This window comes from Rana temporaria, chromosome 5 (genome assembly GCF_905171775.1).
Source record: "Rana temporaria chromosome 5, aRanTem1.1, whole genome shotgun sequence".
NCBI lineage: Eukaryota > Metazoa > Chordata > Amphibia > Anura > Ranidae > Rana > Rana temporaria.
In genome coordinates, this window is record NC_053493.1 from 282,579,212 (window position 1) to 282,588,791 (window position 9,580).

A 9,580-nucleotide genomic window follows, 5' to 3' on the forward strand; every position below is an offset into this window, starting at 1 on the left:
CAGTCCCTATCGGTCTGTGATAGTTCATATGCCATATTAACTATTCATGTTGTGTGAAAAAAAAAAGAGTCCAATATGATAGTAAACACTAATTGTCAGACAACATGAAAATGTGCAGTTTGTAAAACAAAATTATGTTTTTTTTTCCATTAAATATGTATGATGTACATGGACTTCATAAATATATAGATAAAACAGTGTACCCTTAGATACATGATACAAGCAATTAAAAAAACAGTTAGCAGTACTGTATGTAAGATATAAGGCATAACATGTGACCTTTATCTCTTGTTAGGCAATTAAATCTCATCAAAAGGGTATGCGAGTATTATTACAATTATTTAATTATAGATGGGTACATTCTCTAACATAAGTAATTTAACAGTTCAAGGGGACAAAATGTAAGGAGTATGCTTAATTCTGATTTCAGTTTTTAGTTTTTAATCTGGGAATTTCATGCCATGTTTTCGAGGCTCCAAAGTGAGATATTCCCACAAGAATGACCTTTATTGTCCAATTAGTGACAAATAGATTTTTATTCTAATTATGAAGAAGGCTATATATCACTGTAGTCACAGTGCAAACACTCCAGGCTTAAAACTAACTTCTTTTTTTTTCATTGTAGTTTCTTTAATTGTTTATAAAGTCATACACAAGTTTAACAACATTGTGTAAAATTATGGATTCTAGTATTAATGAATAATGATTGTAATGAGGGAGAAAGAGTTTGAGGGACTTTAAATGAGGTACCGCCATGTCAGGTAAAAATAATAACATAGAAATGCAGTTACAGTACATAATGTTTTTATTACAATCTAGAATTCTCCCCCGGGGTTGAGACACTATGCCCGTACCCCCGCTTTCCTTGGCAGATACCGGACTTGGCCTTGAGGCCTTGGGATTCTGCGGGACTTTCCCTCATAGACACTATTTTCCCACAGCCCTGCAATAGGACTGCGTGATTCTCCTGCATAGACACTATTTTCCCGCAGTCCCGCGATAGGAGAAATTTTCCCGCAAACGAAGATGAGCAAAGGAGGTAGGAAGATATCACCCTGCTCCCCCCGCTTATCCTCTAATGTCGGGCAGTCGGCGAGACCCCCCCCTTATAAACTGTAATGTCGGCTGATCGTACCGCGGTAGCACCCCCCCGCTCAACAACTTTGATGGCAGGGAAAAAAAATCACTGTCCTGGAACCCCCCGCTTAACAACTTTGCGGTCAGATAAACAAAATGATCACCATCTCACGGTAGCAGCCCCCAACAAACCAACCCCCCTCCCCCCGCGGATTTTTTTTTTTTAATGAGTGTCCCGCGGTGGAATTATTAAAAGTTGGGAGGTATGGCTGTGCAGTAAGTTTTCCAATTTGTCTCCACCTTGTTGGGACATAGTGGTAGATTTACTAAGTGCATATCATAGAAACTAGGTCAAACGTGAATTTAAAACTGTGCCAACTGATGTATAACTTTACTGCCACAGAAACTGATTGGCTTAAAGTACATAGTCTCCCACTTTTAAAGTGACAGTAAGTTCTGGTTTGAAAGAAATTATATTCAAGTATATATTCTTAAAGGAACAAAGGAAATGGAGGAGGGGTAACAAAAGTGGAAACCAAACTGAAGAGCATAACACAGCTATACATGACTCAAGGTGAATTACTGCTCTGTCTATGTAAATAAAACATAAATATTGTGATATAAAAATATTAAATATGCTGCTGTACCTATAATGCTAGATACACACACTGAGAACAATTAAATACATTTAGCTGCGCTGTAAAATAAGGAATAAATATGTGACATATGAACATGTATTAAGTGACACATAAAGCATGAGCAAATACAATCCACAAGTCCTGGAGTCCAATTTTTTTTTTAAAACAAAGACAATGGGCCATATTCTGAGTAAGGATACGATGGAGTATCTCAGGATACTCCATCGTATCTCTCTTTTTTGGCCAGTGTATCTATGCGACTGATTCTTAGAATCATTTTCGCATAGATACACTTAAGATCCGCCATGTGTAAGTCACTTACACTGTCAGATCTTAAATGTAATTACTCCGCCCGCCGCTAGATGGTGTTTACGTTCAGGTCTCATTTGTTTATGCAAATGAGCCTGATACGCCGATTCCCGAACTAATTTGCGTCACGTAACCGTCGCTAACGTAGTTTGCGTAAGCGTAAACTTACCCCTGCTATATGAGGGGTAAGTTTACGCAAGTCCCACGTAGGCCATGTTAAGTATGGCGTCGGGTCCGCGTCGTGTTTTTCCGTCGGCTACGTCGTTTCCCTAAGTCGTTCTTGAATATGACTTTACGTCAATGACGCACACGTCAGCGTCATTGACGTTTTACGCCGAGAACTGGAGCATGCGCATTGGGCTATTTTAAGCCCGGCGCATGCGCAGTTCGTTAGAATCGGGGGCGCGCTTAATTTAAATAGAAGCCGCCCCCTTGGAGATACGCGTGGCTACGCCAGGCCATTTACACTCTGCCGCCCCAAACTACAGAGCAAGTGTTTGGGGAATACAGCACTTGCTCCTGTAGGTTGGGGCGGCGGAGTGTAAATGGCTTACGCGCCGCCCGCGGGAAATATACGAGAATATGGCCCCGTAACAATAAGAATAGTGGACCCAGATGATGGAAATGAATCCCATACAACCAGGATAAGTTACTTTTCCAGTGCTCAAATCACTATTGGTATCAAAAACCCAAGAGTTGTAAGCTCCCCCACCGAAGATGTGTGTGTCTTAGAACTGTGTCCTGGAACCTTGTGGTGGGGGAGCTTACAACTCTTGGGTTTTTGATACCAATAGTGATTTGAGCACTGGAAAAGTAACTTATGCTGGTTGTACGGGATTAATTTCCATCATCTGGGTCCACTATTGTTATTGTCTTTGTTAAAAAAAATAAAATTGGATTCAGGAGGATGAACTCCAGGATTGTATTTGGCTCATTCTTTATGTGTCACTTAATACATGTTCATATGTCACATATTTATGCAAAAATTGCAACAGTTAAGTACATTTTAGCACAGCACTTAAAGAAGTGGTCTCAAAACGGTGGCCCTTTGCTTGCTTTTATTCAGTCCTTGGGGCATTATTCCCCCCCACTGTCAACCACAGTGGAACGTAGTTTTCTGCCATCGTCAATGGGTCACTATTCCTTCCACTGGCACCAACGATGGGCACTATTCCTTCCACTGACACCAATGATGGGCACTATTCTCTCCCTTAATACCAAGCACAGGGCATTGTTTACTGCAACTAACACTAGGACATGTTCTATTCCTTCTGGCCACAGTGCGGCACCCCTCAAGTTTGAAGGACAGTAAACTGACCCTTTGTTTAGACCCCTGACTTAAAGTACACAAAAGCATAAGGAAAATTGCCTTTAATTGGATACAGTTTAGCATGACAGAGTAATTGTCAGTCACACTATTACAGCACTGAATACTGAAAAAAAGGCATGGTAATGAAAGGGTACATACAGGCGGCTAATAATCAAGTGATTCAAAATACATTGTAAGTGGCCTAATTTGTCTATACTGCAGTTAGGCAATACATTTAGGTCGCCGAAAATAAAAAGGTTGGCTTATATAAGGGGAGGAAAGAGAATTCCTCTCCAAATATAGGGATTTTTACGTGAGGTGTGTTGCTCTTGGTATCGAAGGTAGGCGCACAAAACACAAGGTTTTTAGTAATATCAAAAATAATTTAATTATATAAATATAGAGTTTCACATTTCATATTAATTAGCAAAAATGAAATTTACATGATCACGACCAAATTCACATGATTTACACAAAAAAGGAAAGGGGGTTATTATTAGAAGAAAAGCAGATGCGATTTTGCCAACTAGTTTCGCACTAGATGTGCTTCATCAGGGCTTGCATAATACTTCTGTTCCTTAATTACATGTGGTGGTCTGTGTATGACATAGAAATTCATCATTAATGCAGGTATAATCAATTAAATGTCTTTAAACTTTGTAAATAAGTGTTCAACACATGTACAAATAATAGAATATAATGCGCTTACCAATTACGTTAAAAAGCTCAAAGAACCCAACACATTTAGGTCGCCCTCCGGTCCTTAGCCTGGGACTGGACAGTGAAGGAGAAACAGCAGACTGATGTCCTTATCTCTGCGCTCACTCACATGAACACTGCAGCCCATCTGATTGGCAACTAGCGCCGACTCTCCCTTTCTCAGTCAGAATTCTATTGTACAGGCAATTGAAGTTGATATGTCAAAATTAGCTACTAAAAATGAGTTGCTTTTAATATACAGTTAATATTTTTATGAATACATAGCTGCATTATTGTTTTTGTACAGTATGTGTCTGGAATTTATTTTGACCGTGATTGGATGATTGAAATAAATCCAGCTCCAGTGAACTTCATAGAAATGTATTTCCTTAATAAATGAACCCTACAGTGCGATAACACTCTATACAATGATACCGTATGTGTGATATTCTGATGGATATTTTAAGGTTAGGAAAAAATGACATTTGGCTTTACAGTTATGGTCCAATGACTATGCTAAATTATACTTCACTGGCAATTATTTATTAAAAGCCTCAGAACTCTGTGTCAGATACATTCTCCTGCCTCTAATGCGGATGGTTTCAAAGCAAAATCTGTATAATGTGAAGTGTCAGAGCAAATCAATAAACTGTAGGAGGTCTCCTAATGAATGAGTGGTGAATCACATGGCAATGGTCTACTGAGTCTGTCTCCTGGTGTTATTGAATTTTGAGCTCACTTCTTCTTCAGGTATATTTGACTTTGCCTGCTTATGTTGTAAATAGATTTTTCTGTGTGTGTGTGCTCATATTTGTATTTAGATTCCTTTGTACGTGTATTTGGATCTTTTTTTGACTAGAATGGTTCAAACTTTTTCTTTGAAGCTTTGAACACCATTTTGGAGATAATGTACAGCACTAAATGGGAAGTAATGTTTCACATTCAACTGTTCTTTTTTTTTTTTTTGTCAACATTTCCAAATGTCCATATATTTCCAGCCACAGTTGAAGGGTTTGCAGTTTCGTTTTCAAAATTATTAAAATTTTTCAAAACAGAACAATTTTGTAATGCAATTTTTTAGTGTCTTCTTTGGCATTTTGGTCTTTATTTTGAACAGTGGATACAGTTTCTCAAAAATGTCCACATCCTCCCAATCAAAATATAAGAAGTATGCACAAAGTTAAAGCGGAGTTCCACCCAAAAGTGGAACTTCCGCTTTAAGCACTTCTCACCCCCTTACATGCCACATTTGGGGGGGAGTGGGGGCTTCGGTAGGAGTGAGACTTCCTGTCCCACTTCTTCCTTCCACCCAGGGACCGCCTAGGCGACTCCTCCTCTCGCCTTAGGTGGCCCCTCCCTTTAGGCTATCTCCTGGGATAAGTGACAGGTCCCAGGAGATCGCCTGTCCATTCATAGCGTGCAGCGTGACTCGCGCATGCGCAGTGAGTGCCCGGCCGTGAAGCCGAAAGCTGTCACGGCGGGGTGCCCACAATATGAATAGAGGTGCCGGCGGAGAGGGGGGGGGGAGGAGCAGAGCTCCGGGTCGGCCGCATCGCTGGACCGTGGAGCAGGTAAGTGTCAGGCCCCGTACTCACGACCAAACATGTCTGCTGAAACTGGTCCGCAGACCAGTTTCAGCAGACATGTTTGGCCGTGTGTTGGCCCGAGCGGACCATTTTCGGGCGGATTGGACAGGTTTCCAGCGGACAACTGTTTCCTGGACTTGCTTTAAAACAGTCCGCTGGAAACCTGTCCGCCCGGACATGTACGGTCGTCTGTACAGACCTACCGTACATTTCCTGCCGCCCGCCATCCCTCGCATGCGTCGAATGACTTCGACGCATGCGTGGAAGCATTTTAAAGGCGGGCCGCCCACGTCGCCGCGTCATTGTCGCGGCGACACCGCGTCATCGACGCGGCGACACCGCGGACACGCCCCGGGTATTGTTTACGCGCAGACTTCTGTTCGATGGTGTGTATAGCCATCGAACAGAAGTCCCCGGGCAGTCCCCGGCCAGACATGTCCGATGGAAACGGTCTGCAGACCGTTTTCATCGGACATGTCCTGCCGTGAGTACAAGGCCTCAGTTTATTAAAAGTCAGCAGCTACACTTTTTGTAGCTGCTGACTTTTAGTATAGTTTTAGTATAGTATTACTAGTATATTAGCCTTTAATAATGATTAATGGAAGCGTGTCCCACAGCCAGCCTGCCGTTCCTTAGTGCATAAATACAGACTTGGTCCCAGCGATGGCACTCAAAAAGAGAACAGGGAGGCTTCCATAGTGTAAGACTGTGCACTTGTTAGGTTGGTTTCGCGCATTAGTTCCCCCCCTTTTTTATAATTGCATTGATACATGCCCCTGGGGCAGGACCCGGGTCCCCGAACACTTTTTATGACAATATCTTGTATATTAACCTTTAAAATTAGCACTTTTGATTTCTCCCATACACTTTTAAAGGGTGTTCCGCGGCTTTTGAATTTGCCGCTATTCAGAGAACGGGCAAACAGCCAATGTTCGAGTCGAACTCATGCTCGAGTCAAACTCATGTTCGACCCGAACATAAAGCTCATCCCTATTAGGGATAGGCATTCATGCATATTTGTCTATTTTTGATGCTTAGCTTCTTGAATTAGTGCACTTCATCACTGTTTTACATATTATCACATATTACCCTAATAAAAAAAATTAACTAAGATGTAATCCAGTGTTATATATTGATTTTATTCAAATATTTTAATAATTTTTTTTTTATAAAGATCAGTTTTGTCTTAAAGTACTATTCAGTGAACTGAGGTACATTTTTTAGGCAAATGGTAAAATATAGGCCAAAAAAGCCGAACTAAAAATATTTTTCAATGAGAGCTTTTTTTCTACTTCAGGCACTTTGGCTTAGATTTTTCTGACAATTCACCTCTCTTCACTTATTAGTGAATAGACCAAATAAAAACGGACACTTGGACAAACAACAAGGAAAAACTAGTGCCAAAGATATTAATGGAAGATTGAGGGATTAAATAAGATTGCTGCCACCTAAGTACCGATGAATCACCAGCATAGGTGTGTGTGTAGCTTATTGCATTAGGGTGTGCACCCCAAAGATTAAACACACATGCGAGTGTGTGTGTGTGTATATATGTGTGTGTGATATATATTACTTATACATACACATACAGACACACACACTCTTATGGTTGAGCTGGTACAGTGAAAGAGAAGTACGGTAGTACTTCATGAATGGCAGAACTGGTCAGAGTGAGATATTTCCCTGCCTGCATACAGAGCGATAATGCTAATGCACTTGGGGTGATTAGGTTGTGCCCAGGCACACCTAGCACACCCCCTGTGCATGCCTATGATCCCCAGTTAATTGGTAAGAAAAAAACAGAAGTGTAAAACTATAATCCCACAATCTGGCGATAGTGAACCCACTGCTATTAACCTAACCCCCTACTGTACACATGTGAAATGCATTCAATCCAACAATCGTGTATAATAAGAAACTTTGTGTCATTGCATAAAATAATTAATCTATCATACAAAAATTATTTGTTTCTATGAAACAAAGTGCAAATGCTGTTGAAAAAAAGTGCAAAATAAAAAACAGTGTGCTGATACAGTGAACAAAAAGTGCTTAGTGCAAGAAAATATTATTTATTAGTAAAGAGCATGCATCAAAAATGCTCAAAATATTTGAAGTCCATTTTGCAATCCCAGGAAAAATCCAAGAAAGTGATGATAATAATAATCTTGGAGTTTTCCTGGGATTGCAAAATGGACTTTAAATATTTTGAACACATATGAATTTTTGATGCATGTACTTTACTAATGAATGATACATTCAATCCAATGCATAAAATAATGAATCTATTTCACCGGTGTACAGTAAGGAATTAGTTAAAGTGGTTGTAAACCCTTTACAACCACTTTATGCTACAGGCAAGCCTAAAATAAGGCTTACCTGTAGCAACCCAGGACATCTCCTAAACCTGCACGGTTTAGGAGATATCCCTTGTCCCCTGCATGTGCCAATGTCGGCACACTAGAGCAAACTGAAGCAATGGCACTGTGCCGTTACCGCCGGAGCACCGATACCTGGAGGTAACCCCTGGGAGAGATGTTGCCAGCCAGAGGGGGGTACGAGGACCGCTGCGGGGGCTTTGATGTAAGGTAAGTAATTCATAATGAGCTAGTATGCTATGCATACTTGCTCATTATGCCTTTGTCTTGTAGAGTTTTGTTAATTGATATTTTGATAGGGTTTACAGCCACTTTAATAGCAGTGGGTTCACTATCACCAGATTGTGGGATTATAGATTTGCGCTGCTTGCTAATTTTTTTCTTGCCAAAAGTGGAGACTTGCATAACTCTGGCTATAGACTTGCGGGGCTTGTGCTGTAGACTTACCACTGCAAATTTGCTACAAATTGGAAAAGTGTCAACTAGAAGCTTCAAGTGCTCTGCAAGTGTACAACTTGCAAGGGAAGATGTTCAGCAAGTTCACAAGACTTACAATTCAATACTGCTAAAAACGTGTGGCAAGTTATCCTTGCTATCTGGGGAGCTCAGCCTCAACTCATGTGGCATATGCATGTGCATATACGGCATACCTGATGAGAGCCATGATATCACTGTGTAGCCCTGTTATGGGGAAGAGAAGTCATATGAAGTTGCCCTCCCCACACAGGCCACGGCACTAACCTGCAGGTAACCAAATGAGAAAGAGAAGGAAGAGTGGACTATGAATATATAATTGGCAGTGCCTCCACCTAGAACAGATATCCAGCGTATGCAGAGATGGTTCCTTTCTAGGGCAATAATTAGTAACTCATCCAAAACAACTGACAGCAGTAGTACTAATACATCCAGCATAGATTTCTAAAAATAAAGATATGCAAACATATCAGCTGGTTATTAGTGTAACTTTATATATGATAAAGTGATGGCATTACATACAACCAAAGCAATAACAAGAAGAATGTACATATGTCTGAGAAGAACAGTGTATATACAGTATGTATCTATATATCCGGATATATAACTAAAGGCCTTTAACACCAATACCTCCAATTAGGCCCTGTGGCACAGTTCGGTTTCAGGGGCCCCTAATGAGCTGGCTTGCAAGGTGTAACGCAATCAAGCTTGAGAGGACTAATGCTGATGCATCTGTGGAGCGGTGGCTTCCTGGGGACGCTTGTACAGATGAACACATCGTTGGTGAAGAAGTCTGGAACACGCCACCTGCAAGGCAAATCCGGCCTATCTAGCCTATCTCTTGGTCCCTAACCAAACTGACTATAGGATATCATTGCAACCGGACCGCTACCTATCTAAGTGTCCATCGTAAGACTAGCCTGTTCCTACCCCAAGCTGTTTACTGTTCCCTAGGCTAATACTAGCTAGGAACCCCCCAGACCAAAAAGGGACACTGTTGCTTTAAATAATGAAGTAGAAGATATACACTTCAACACTAACCAGTCGCTATAATAAAATAAGCTTTGCTCTTATGCACTTGAGAGTAGCCCAAGTATAATGCAAATAGAATAT